The sequence below is a fragment of the Oncorhynchus masou genome, chromosome 28 (genome assembly GCF_036934945.1).
Source record: "Oncorhynchus masou masou isolate Uvic2021 chromosome 28, UVic_Omas_1.1, whole genome shotgun sequence".
In the NCBI taxonomy this organism is placed as follows: Eukaryota; Metazoa; Chordata; class Actinopteri; order Salmoniformes; family Salmonidae; genus Oncorhynchus; species Oncorhynchus masou.
The window spans coordinates 1,534,060-1,547,137 of NC_088239.1; positions in this window are offsets into that span (position 1 = coordinate 1,534,060).

Below are 13,078 nucleotides of genomic sequence, written 5' to 3' on the forward strand. Positions count from 1 at the left end.
CCTGTTTTTGTCTCTAACTCTAACCCTGGTTCTGTCTCTAACTCTTACCCTGGTTCGGTCTCTATCTCTAACCCTGGTTCTGTCTCTAACCCTGGTTCTGGTTCTGTCTCAAACCCTGGTTCCTTCTCTAACCCTGGCTCTGTCTCTAACCCTGGTTCTGTCTCTAACCCTGGTTCTGTCTCTAACCCTGGTTCTGTCTTTGTCTCTATCCCTGGTTCTGTCTCTAACCCTGGTTCTGTCTCTAACTCTAACCTTGGTTCTGTCTCTAACCCTGGTTCTGTCTCTAACCCTGGTTCTGTCTCTAACTCTAAACTTGGTTCTGTCTCTAACCCTGGTTCTGTCTCTAACCCTGGTTCTGTCTCCAACCCTGGTTCTGTCTCTATCTCCGGTTCTGTCTCTAACCCTGGTTCTGTCTTTGTCGCTATCCCTGGTTCTGTCTCTTACTCTGGTTCTGTCTCTAACCCTGGTTCTGTCTCTAACCCTGGTTCTGTCTCTAACCCTGGTTCTGTCTCTAACACTAACCCTGGTTCTGTCTCAGTCTCTAACCTTGGTTCTGTCTCTAACCCTGGTTCTGTCTCTAACCCTTGTTCTGTCTCAAACCCTGGTTCCTTCTCTAACCCTGGTTCTGTCTCTAACTCCAGTTCTGTCTCTAACCCTGGTTCTGTCTTTGTCTCTATCCCTGGTTCTGTCTCTAACCCCGGTTCTGTCTCTAACTCTAACCCTGGTTCTGTCTCAGTCTCTAACCTTGGTTCTGTCTTTATCCCTGGTTCTGTCTCTAACCCTGGTTCTGTCTCTAACCCTGGCTCTGTCTCTAACCCTGGTTCTGTCTCTAACCCTGGTTTTGTCTCTAACCCTGGCTCTGTCTCTAACCCTGGCTCTGTCTCTAATCCTGGTTTTGTCTTTAACCCTGGCTCTGTCTCTAACCCTGGTTCTGTCTCTAACCCTGGTTTTGTCTCTAACCCTGGCTCTGTCTCTAACCCTGGTTCTGTCTCTAACCCTGGTTTTGTCTATAACCCTGGCTCTGTCTCTAACCCTGGCTCTGTCTTTAACCCTGGTGCTGTCTCTAACACTGGCTCTGTCTCTAACCCTGGTTTTGTCTCTAACCCTGGCTCTGTCTCTAACCCTGGCTCTGTCTCTAATCCTGGTTTTGTCTTTAACCCTGGCTCTGTCTCTAACCCTGGTTCTGTCTCTAACCCTGGTTTTGTCTCTAACCCTGGCTCTGTCTCTAACCCTGGTTCTGTCTCTAACCCTGGTTTTGTCTATAACCCTGGCTCTGTCTCTAACCCTGGCTCTGTCTTTAACCCTGGTGCTGTCTCTAACACTGGCTCTGTCTCTAACCCTGGTTCTGTCTCTAACCCTGGTTTTGTCTATAACCCTGGCTCTGTCTCTAACACTGGCTCTGTCTTTAACCCTGGTGCTGTCTCTAACCCTGGTTCTGGTTCTGTCTCAAACTCTGGTTCCTTCTCTAACCCTGGCTCTGTCTCTAACCCTGGTTCTGTCTCTAACCCTGGTTCTGTCTCTAACCCTGGTTCTGTCTTTGTCTCTATCCCTGGTTCTGTCTCTAACCCTGGTTCTGTCTCTAACTCTAACCTTGGTTCTGTCTCTAACCCTGGTTCTGTCTCTAACCCTGGTTCTGTCTCTAACTCTAACCTTGGTTCTGTCTCTAACCCTGGTTCTGTCTCTAACCCTGGTTCTGTCTCCAACCCTGGTTCTGTCTCTATCTCCTGTTCTGTCTCTAACCCTGGTTCTGTCTTTGTCGCTATCCCTGGTTCTGTCTCTTACTCTGGTTCTGTCTCTAACCCTGGTTCTGTCTCTAACCCTGGTTCTGTCTCTAACCCTGGTTCTGTTTCTAACACTAACCCTGGTTCTGTCTCAGTCTCTAACCTTGGTTCTGTCTCTAACCCTGGTTCTGTCTCTAACCCTTGTTCTGTCTCAAACCCTGGTTCCTTCTCTAACCCTGGTTCTGTCTCTAACTCCGGTTCTGTCTCTAACCCTGGTTCTGTCTTTGTCTCTTTCCCTGGTTCTGTCTCTAACCCCGGTTCTGTCTCTAACTCTAACCCTGGTTCTGTCTCAGTCTCTAACCTTGGTTCTGTCTTTATCCCTGGTTCTGTCTCTAACCCTGGTTCTGTCTCTAACCCTGGCTCTGTCTCTAACCCTGGTTCTGTCTCTAACCCTGGTTTTGTCTCTAACCCTGGCTCTGTCTCTAACCCTGGCTCTGTCTCTAATCCTGGTTTTGTCTTTAACCCTGGCTCTGTCTCTAACCCTGGTTCTGTCTCTAACCCTGGTTTTGTCTCTAACCCTGGCTCTGTCTCTAACCCTGGTTCTGTCTCTAACCCTGGTTTTGTCTATAACCCTGGCTCTGTCTCTAACCCTGGCTCTGTCTTTAACCCTGGTGCTGTCTCTAACACTGGCTCTGTCTCTAAACCTCATCCACTTTTCAAAACATCTCAAATCTCACCATCCATGTTTTTCTGCACATTTGTTGTGTATCAGTTAGGAGACTGGTCGTCTGGTCAGAGAGAGACACATACCTGACACATTGGAAAGAATTAACAACAAAACAAAGAGAACTAGAATGCTATTTGGCCCTAAACAGAGACTACACAGTGGCTTAATACCTGACCACTGTGACTGACCCAAACTTAAGGAAAGCTTTGACTATGTACAGACTGAGTGAGCATCGCCTTGCTATTGAGAAAGGCCACCGTAGGCAGACATGGCTCTCAAGAGAAGACAGGCTATGTGCTCACACACACATATACACCCACCCACACACACACATACACACACACACACACACACACACACACACACACACACACACACACACACACACACACACACACACACATGCCAGAATATGATTGTAGCAGTAAGAGTGTACAGTAGAGGTGGAGAGAGAGAATCAGAGAATGAGTCTCATGATGATGAATTATATCGCAGATGTTCCTAATCGCCAAAGGGCACGTTCACAAAATCGTAGTAATTTCTTCTGGATGATGTATGGCCCACTTAAATGGATCTGATAACGTTGGTATGAATATAGTTTTCATTATTATTCCATACTTTTCATTATTGTCATTATTGCATTTTGTTACACTAACCGTGGCCGCGGTTAGATTAATGAAGCAAGCCACGTCTTTTTCTCCAGACACTGCGATCCACTGCTCTGTTCTGATAGGCCTGTGTCATATTAGGTTGTCGAGATTAAGGAAGAACATGGTCCATATTACGAGGGAATATATGGCCGTTCTGGATAATTTCGTTAGTTTTGTTTGCAGGCACGTCGTTATTTTCACTGATAGACGCCCCCCGATGCTGTACATTAAAGATAAAACGTTGATGTGATTTTCGTGTTAGGGGGCCGACCCGGTAGTGTTTCTAAATGTGGAAAGCAAATGCTGATTTACACGTGGATTTGGAGATTGGCTTCTTGGCACAATAGCAATCGTCCGTTTTTTTTATCAAGCTTTATTCATTGTTACTTGATGAAGGCTGTATTTACTTGAAAAGGGAGTGTCAGCTATAGTTTGACATTAATTGCCTGTGTGAGAGCTTTTGGAATGAGCTGCGTAGCGTATTTGACAAGAACATTCCGAGTTTTACCTGATTTGTTTGTCTAGTAATCACTGCTCATTAAAGCCATAAGTACGCCCATTTGAAAAGGCAAATAGAATAAACCTACAATACTTTTCGAGCACAATATATTGATACAAAATGTGTGTTTATTGGAGTGTTTTGTTTGATAGTTATAGAAACTTCGTCTCAGAGACAGATATTTAACAGGAAACATCCAGAATGTGCTATGGTCACACACACACACACACACACACACACACACACACACACACACACACACACACACACACACACACACACACACACACACACACACACACACACACACACACATACACACATACACACATACACACATACACACATACACACATACACACATACATACACATACACACACTGACACACACACAGTATTATGAATATAGCCTAAGCCTAAAGAATGTAAATTAGTATTGAAGCATTTTCTTATACTACAAATGCGAAAATGTTCTGGAACGTTTTCTACTGATGAATGAACTCTTGGATTGGGCAAAATCTTTCTCCATGACGACAGGCGAATTAATAGAAGGTGCGTCTCGTGTTTCACATGTCCTTATCAATACAACGTTGATGCGGTAGATACAACATGTCCTGAAGATACAGAAAGACTGGGAAATCTGTCCGGCCTTTGTCCATCATGTTAAAGCATATTCACTAGGCCTAAGTATCATTATATTACCGATCAATCCGTCCTTACCTCAATTCTCGTCAAATGATGTTGTTTATTTATTACTTAGGTTATTTTATAATATATTGTTAGTGTTTTGTTATTTCTATCATCGTAATTATAAAAACTATGTGTTACTGTTGTTGATATTAATGCAAGTATTATTATTTTTGTTGTTGTTATAATAATGTTATACGTTTGTTTGTTTTACGTTGTATGTGTATTTTTATAATTAACTTACTTTGAGAAGTGAATCAACCAATGTTTTAATCTTAGACCCTTTGTATCGATCAACTTGGACAGCATACAGGCTGAAGAGAGAGAGAGAGAGGTGAAGAGTATGAAGACGTATAAACTGCTAAAATGTGTTTTATAAGCCACGGTACACAACATCATAAAGACTCCCTTCCCTTTTGACTGCATGGTGTGTAGTCTTTCTATAGACCAAAATAAGGTTCTAGTACTAAATAGGCGGCCCTTGTACAAAACTATAGCAGCAAATTAGAGAGGGTAGGAGTGTGTGATCAAAAGGCAGGCGGAATAAGCACGGTTCGCCTGCTTCATTCATCCAGCGGCATAGAGTCTCAAGGCCAACAAGCGTATCTCCCTCTGAAAGGGAGTTCCTATTCAATGTGCAGGTGCGAAGTAGTGTTGCACATTCTGCCACATTATGCGAAGGTTGTTAGAGCTCCGCGCTCAGACGTACTAACTATGTGGGCTGATTCGCATTGGAGGGAGTCCGCTCATCCATGAAAGTAAAATAACTTCTCCCCTGAAACTGGGGGACGGACGTTGGTAATCCGAATACTTTGGGGAACATTCAACCCGCCCGCGTCGTGAATCATCCACGGCTTTCTCGACTCTACCAATTTCACAACTTGTTGTACATTTTTTTTCCACGAGTCGACTTTATCGAAAGGCTAAGGTGTTGATTTCTGCCACACGTTTGTTGTCAAACTGAAAGAACATATCGCAGGGGGGTGTAGTCTGAATTTAAACATCCCTTTATAAAGGACATTATTGAAATACTATTCATAATTAGACAAAGCATTTCATGGTTTTAATAAACCAGTAGACTTGCATACACTAAAAACTAATCTCATATTTATTTTTTGTTTGTTGTTGAAGCATGACTTTGCATGACATTAACAATTAAATTAATATTATTTTCTGGGAACCACACGCTTGTATCCTACATTCACGTTTTCCATTTGTGAAGTGTCCTTTTTCTAATTGATATATTGATTTGTTTGGTATTGCACCTGTCTTTTGGTTTAGATTGTGAGTTCCGGCCGGGCCTCTCCATGTCTGGTAACTATGACATGAAATGGAACGTTGAATGGGTTCCAGAACTGCTCGCGCGCTAATCCCCCCATTAAAAGAGCTTTATTCAATAATGCAAGACAGTTTCCGGAAGTCGGATTACCGCCTCCATTATTTTGCAAAGAAATTATATTTCACACTCAAACGAGTCTTGGGAAGCTTTGATATGATGCTGAGCGGGCCAGAGACAAGAAAGCAAATGGATTCATCTTATTTTTTGCGGCATTAGTCCCCAAATTATATACATTTTTAGGTAGGCCTAATCTGCAATTAATTTTAAATGTACTTTAACAAAAATGACCTTTCTACCATTGAATTCGGCTTCTTTCTCCGGTCATTTTATTTCTTATTCGGTGAACTACACTTTAAAAACTCCCATGTTCCAGAGTTAAACTAACATTTTAGTCGTTGATTCAACTAACCCTAACCCTAACCTATGTGAGACTCTAATTTAGCATTTCCTTCATGCATTTGTGAATGGTGGTTTATGTAGTGATGTGAATGAATGGTGGTTTATGTAGAGACCTTTACACAGGCCTATGTTTCTGATTTCAGTTATTTTTGGTCAGGAATATACAGACGGTTCTACATTAAAAATCTAATCAAATGCATTAGTCACAATCACGTGTTTAGCAGATGTTATTGTGTGTGGAGTGAAGTGGTTGTAATTCTCGCTCCGACAGCGCAGTAATATTTAACAAGTAATATCTAACAGTTCCACAACCTATCCCCAAAATACACGTACATCTAAGAAAGGAATGGATTAAGCCGATGTGTCAGAGCAGCATTGGACTAGGATACAGTGGCAAATTGATAATGCTGATACTGTTGTCTTCTAGACTGATGTACTGGTAGAATACAGGACGCTCTAACACAAGGGTGTCAAACTCATTCCGTTGAGGGAATCCTCTCTGCGGGTTGTTGGTTGTTGCCTTCAATTAAGCCCTAGAAAACCAGGTGTGGGTTAAGAACCTTAAGGACCTTCATTCATAAATAAAGTGAAAGGGAGGAGGGAAAACCCACAGACTCTCAGCCCACCGTGGAATGAGTTGGACATAAACCCACAGACTCTCAGCCCACCATGGAATGAGTTGGACATAAACCCACAGACTCTCAGCCCACTGTGGAATGAGTTGGACATAAACCCACAGACTCTCAGCCCACCGTGGAATGAGTTGGACATAAACCCACAGACTCTCAGCCCACTATGGAATGAGTTGGACATAAACCCACAGACTCTCAGCCCACTATGGAATGAGTTGGACATAAACCCACAGACTCTCAGCCCACCGTGGAATGAGTTGGACATAAACCCACAGACTCTCAGCCCACCGTGGAATGAGTTGGACATAAACCCACAGACTCTCAGCCCACCGTGGAATGAGTTGGACATAAACCCACAGACTCTCAGGAATGAGTTGGACACAAACCCACAGACTAAACCATAAACCCACAGACTCTCAGCCCACTATGGAATGAGTTGGACATAAACCCACAGACTCTCAGCCCACTGTGGAATGAGTTGGACATAAACCCACAGACTATCAGCCCACCGTGGAATGAGTTGGACAGCTGTGGTCCAACATGCAGAGAAATGTCACTTTCACACAAACAAACACACACTCACGCATCTTATGGTTGGAAAACAGGAGATGGATCTGAACCCTGACCCTTTGTGTTACACACGGAAAAGGATAGTTAACTTCCTTAAAATACTTAGTAATGATGGGCACATGTCTCCCTTTACACTGCCCAACCAGCCTTCCCCTTTACACTGCCCAACCAGCCTTCCCCTTTCCACTGCCCAACCAGCCTTCCCCTTTACACTGCCAAACCAGCCTTCCCCTTTACACTGCCCACACTGCCCAACCAGCCTTCCCCTTTACACTGCCCAACCAGCCTTCCCCTTTACACTGCCCAACCAGCCTTCCCCTTTACACTGCCCAACCAGCCTTCCCCTTTACACTGCCCAACCAGCCTTCCCCTTTACACTGCCCAACCAGCCTTCCCCTTTACACTGCCCAACCAGCCTTCCCCTTTACACTGCCCAACCAGCCTTCCCCTTTACACTGCCCAACCAGCCTTCCCCTTTACAATGCCCAACCAGCCTTCCCCTTTACATTGCCCAACCAGCCTTCCCCTTTACACTGCCCAACCAGCCTTCCCCTTTACACTGCCAAACCAGCCTTCCCCTTTACATTGCCCAACCAGCCTTCCCCTTTACATTGCCAAACCAGCCTTCCCCAGCCTTCCCCTTTACACTGCCCAACCAGCCTTCCCCTTTACACTGCCCAACCAGCCTTCCCCTTTACACTGCCCAAACAAGCCCAACCAGCCTTCCCCTTTACACTGCCCAACCAGCCTTCCCCTTTACACTGCCCAACCAGCCTTCCCCTTTACACTGCCCAACCAGCCTTCCCCTTTACACTGCCCAACCAGCCTTCCCCTTTACACTGCCCAACCAGCCTTCCCCAGCCTTCCCCTTTACACTGCCCAACCAGCCTTCCCCTTTACACTGCCCAACCAGCCTTCCCCTTTACACTGCCCAACCAGCCTTCCCCTTTACACTGCCCAACCAGCCTTCCCCTTTACACTGCCCAACCAGCCTTCCCCTTTGCCCACACTGCCCAACCAGCCTTCCCCTTTACACTGCCAAACCAGCCTTCCCCTTTACACTGCCCAACCAGCCTTCCCCTTTACATTGCCCAACCAGCCTTCCCCTTTACACTGCCCAACCCGCCTTCCCCTTTACACTGCCCAACCAGCCTTCCCTTTACACTGCCCAACCAGCCTTCCCCTTTACATTGCCCAACCCGCCTTCCCCTTTACACTGCCCAACCAGCCTTCCCCTTTACACTGCCCAACCAGCCTTCCCCTTTACACTGCCCAACCAGCCTTCCCCTTTACATTGCCCAACCAGTCTTCCCCTTTACACTGCCCAACCAGCCTTCCCCTTTACATTGCCCAACCCGCCTTCCCCTTTACACTGCCCAACCAGCCTTCCCCTTTACATTGCCCAACCCGCCTTCCCCTTTACACTGCCCAACCAGCCTTCCCCTTTACACTGCCCAACCAGCCTTCCCCTTTACACTGCCCAACCAGCCTTCCCCTTTACACTGCCCAACCCGCCTTCCCCTTTACACTGCCCAACCAGCCTTCCCCTTTACACTGCCCAACCAGCCTTCCCCTTTACACTGCCCAACCAGCCTTCCCCTTTACACTGCCCAACCAGCCTTCCCCTTTCCACTGCCCAACCAGCCTTCCCCTTTACACTGCCCAACCAGCCTTCCCCTTTACACTGCCCAACCAGCCTTCCCCTTTTACACTGCCCAACCAGCCTTCCCCTTTACACTGCCCAACCAGCCTTCCCTTTACACTGCCCAACCAGCCTTCCCCTTTACACTGCCCAACCAGCCTTCCCAACCAGCCTTTACACTGCCCAACCAGCCTTCCCCTTTACACTGCCCAACCAGCCTTCCCCTTTACACTGCCCAACCAGCCTTCCCCTTTACACTGCCCAACCAGCCTTCCCCTTTACACTGCCCAACCAGCCTTCCCCTTTACACTGCCCAACCAGCCTTCCCCTTTACACTGCCCAACCAGCCTTCCCCTTTACACTGCCCAACCAGCCTTCCCCTTTACACTGCCCAACCAGCCTTCCCCTTTACACTGCCCAACCAGCCTTCCCCTACACTGCCCAACCAGCCTTCCCTTTACACTGCCCAACCAGCCTTCCCCTTTACACTGCCCAACCAGCCTTCCCCTTTACACTGCCCAACCAGCCTTCCCCTTTACACTGCACAACCAGCCTTCCCCTTTACACTGCCCAACCAGCCTTCCCCTTTACACTGCCCAACCAGCCTTCCCCTTTACACTGCCCAACCAGCCTTCTCCTTTACACTGCCCAACCAGCCTTCCCCTTTACACTGCCCAACCAGCCTTCCCCTTTACACTGCCCCAAGTTGCACCCTATTCCCTCTAATGACACCCTATTCCCTCTAATGGCACCCTATTCCCTCTAAAGGCACCCTATTCCCTCTAAAGGCACCCTATTCCCTCTAAAGGCACCCTATTCCCTCTAATGGCACCCTATTCCCTCTAAAGGCACCCTATTCCCTCTAAAGGCACCCTATTCCCTCTAATTGCACCCTATTCCCTCTAAAGGCACCCTATTCCCTCTAATGGCACCCTATTCCCTCTAATTACACCCTATTCCCTCTAATTACACCCAATTCCCTCTAAAGGCACCCTATTCCCTCTAAAGGCACCCTATTCCCTCTAATGACACCCTATTCCCTCTAAAGGAACGCTTTTTTCCAGGGGCATAGAGCTCTGGTCAAATGTAGCTCACTGTGTAGGAAATAGAGTGCCATTAGAGACACAGGCTTTATGTTGACTTTAGTCAACTACTACGATATCCTCATGAAGCTATAGAGGTGCTGACTTACAGTCCTCATGAAGCTATAGAGGTGCTGACTTACAGTCCTCATGAAGCTATAGAGGTGCTGACTTACGGTCCTCATGAAGCTATAGAGGTGCTGACTTACAGTCCTCATGAAGCTATAGAGGTGCTGACTTACAGTCCTCATGAAGCTATAGAGGTGCTGACGGTCCTCATGAAGCTATAGAGGTGCTGACGGTCCTCATGAAGCTATAGAGGTGCCTCCTCATGAAGCTATAGAGGTGCTGACTTACAGTCCTCATGAAGCTATAGAGATGCTGAGTCCTCATGAAGCTATAGAGGTGCTGACTTACGGTCCTCATGAAGCTATAGAGGTGCTGACGGTCCTCATGAAGCTATAGAGGTGCTGACTTACAGTCCTCATGAAGCTATAGAGGTGCTGACTTACAGTCCTCATGAAGCTATAGAGGTGCTGACTTACGGTCCTCATGAAGCTATAGAGGTACCTCATGAAGCTAGAGGTGCGGTCCTCATGAAGCTATAGAAGAGGTACTGACTTACGGTCCTCATGAAGCTAAAGAGGTGCTGACTTACAGTCCTCATGAAGCTATAGAGGTGCTGACTTACAGTCCTCATGAAGCTATAGAGGTAAATGACTTACGGTCCTCATGAAGCTATAGAGGTGCTGACTAACGGTCCTCATGAAGCTATAGAGTCCTCCTCATGAAGCTATAGAGGTGTGCCTCATGAAGCTATAGAGGTGCTGACTTACAGTCCTCATGAAGCTATAGAGATGCTGACGGTCCTCATGAAGCGATAGAGATGCTGACGGTCCTCATGAAGCTATAGAGGTGCTGACTTACGGTCCTCATGAAGCTATAGAGGTGCTGACTTACGGTCCTCATGAAGCTATAGAGGTGCTGACTTACGGTCCTCATGAAGCTATAGAGGTGCTGACTTACGGTCCTCATGAAGCTATAGAGGTGCTGACTAACGGTCCTCATGAAGCTACAGAGATGCTGACGGTCCTCATGAAGCTATAGAGATGCTGACGGTCCTCATGAAGCTATAGAGGTGCTGACTAACGGTCCTCATGAAGCTGTAGAGGTGCTGAAGGTCCTCATGAAGCTATAGAGATGCTGACGGTCCTCATGAAGCTATAGAGGTGCTGACGGTCCTCATGAAGCTATAGAGATGCTGACGGTCCTCATGAAGCTATAGAGATGCTGACGGTCCTCATGAAGCTATAGAGGTGCTGACGGTCCAAATGAAGCTATAGAGGTGCTGAAGGTCGTCATGAAGCGAAAGAGATGCAGACAGTCCTCATGAAGCGATAGAGATGCTGACGGTCCTCGTGAAGCTATAGAGGTGCTGACAGTCCTCATGAAGCTGTAGAGGTGCTGACGAAGCTATAGAGATGCTGACGGTCCTCATGAAGCTGTAGAGATGCTGATGAAGCTATAGAGGTGCTGACGGTCCTCATGAAGCTATAGAGATGCTGATGGTACTCATGAAGCGATAGAGATGCTGATGAATGCTCCTCATGAAGAGAGATGCTGATGGTCCTCATGGTCCTCATGAAGCTGTAGAGGTGCTGACGAAGCTATAGAGATGCTGACGGTCCTCATGAAGCGATAGAGATGCTGATGGTCCTCGTGAAGCTATAGAGATGCTGACGGTCCTCATGAAGCGATAGAGATGCTGATGGTCCTCGTGAAGCTATAGAGGTGCTGAAGGTCCTCATGAAGCGATAGAGATGCTGACGGTCCTCATGAAGCTGTAGAGATGCTGACGGTCCCATGAAGCTATAGAGATGCTGACAGTCCTCATGAAGCGATAGAGATGCTGACAGTCCTCAGAAGCTATGAGGTGCTGATGGTACTCATGAAGCGATAGAGGTGCTGACGGTCCTCATGAAGCTGACGGTCCTCATGAAGCTGTAGAGATGCTGACGGTCCTCATGAAGCGATAGAGATGCTGACGAAGCTATAGAGATGCTGACGGTCCTCATGAAGCTGTAGAGATGCTGACAGTCCTCATGAAGCTATAGAGATGCTGATGGTACTCATGAAGCGATAGAGATGCTGACGAAGCTATAGAGATGCTGACGGTCCTCATGAAGCTGTAGAGATGCTGACGGTCCTCATGAAGCTGTAGAGATGCTGACAGTCCTCATGAAGCTATAGAGATGCTGATGGTACTCATGAAGCGATAGAGATGCTGACGAAGCTATAGAGATGCTGACAGTCCTAATGAAGCTATAGAGGTGCTGATGGTACTCATGAAGCTATAGACGGCCCTCATTTTTAATTTAATTTTTCCTTTATCTTACAAGGCAAGTCAGTTATGAACAAATTCTTATTTTCAATGACGGCCTAGGAACAGTGGGTTAGGGGCAGAAGAACAGATTTATACCTTGTCAGCTCGGGGACTCGAACTTGCAATCTTTCGGTTACTAGTCCAATACTCTAACCACTAGGCTACCCTGCCACCTCATGAAGCTATAGAGATGCTGACTGTATACTTCTTGACCCCAGGGCGTGGCTGTGTCTTTGTACTAGTTATATTGGCCTATAGTTGCGACTGAGGGGTGATCAATATATGGTTATAACTGTTTCTCATGTTTTGGGCTCCCCTAGTCTAAGGTAGTAACAGACATGTATGACTTAAGTGCATGCTTGCGGCTTCCCTAGTATAATGTAATAACGGACCTGTGGGTACATTTGCAGGGTACAGGGCTGAGCTGCAAAGTTTGCAGAATTTGATGAAAACGGCAATCTACTTTATTTCAATTCAACAATGCGTTATAGTTTGTTCTCTTACTACTTCTCTTTATTTCTCTCTCTCTCGTTCTCTTTCTCTCTCTCACACACGCACACGCGCACGCGCGCACACACACACACACACACACACACACTTGTATTCGCGTACACCCTCTCCAAACATGCACGATCAATGTTGTTTTTGCATGCGGTGCAGAAACGGTGTATTCTCACCAATAAGTATTAGTGTTGAATAATTACAGTTTTTTATATACCATTCTGTCAGCCCTTGTCTCCCCTTTG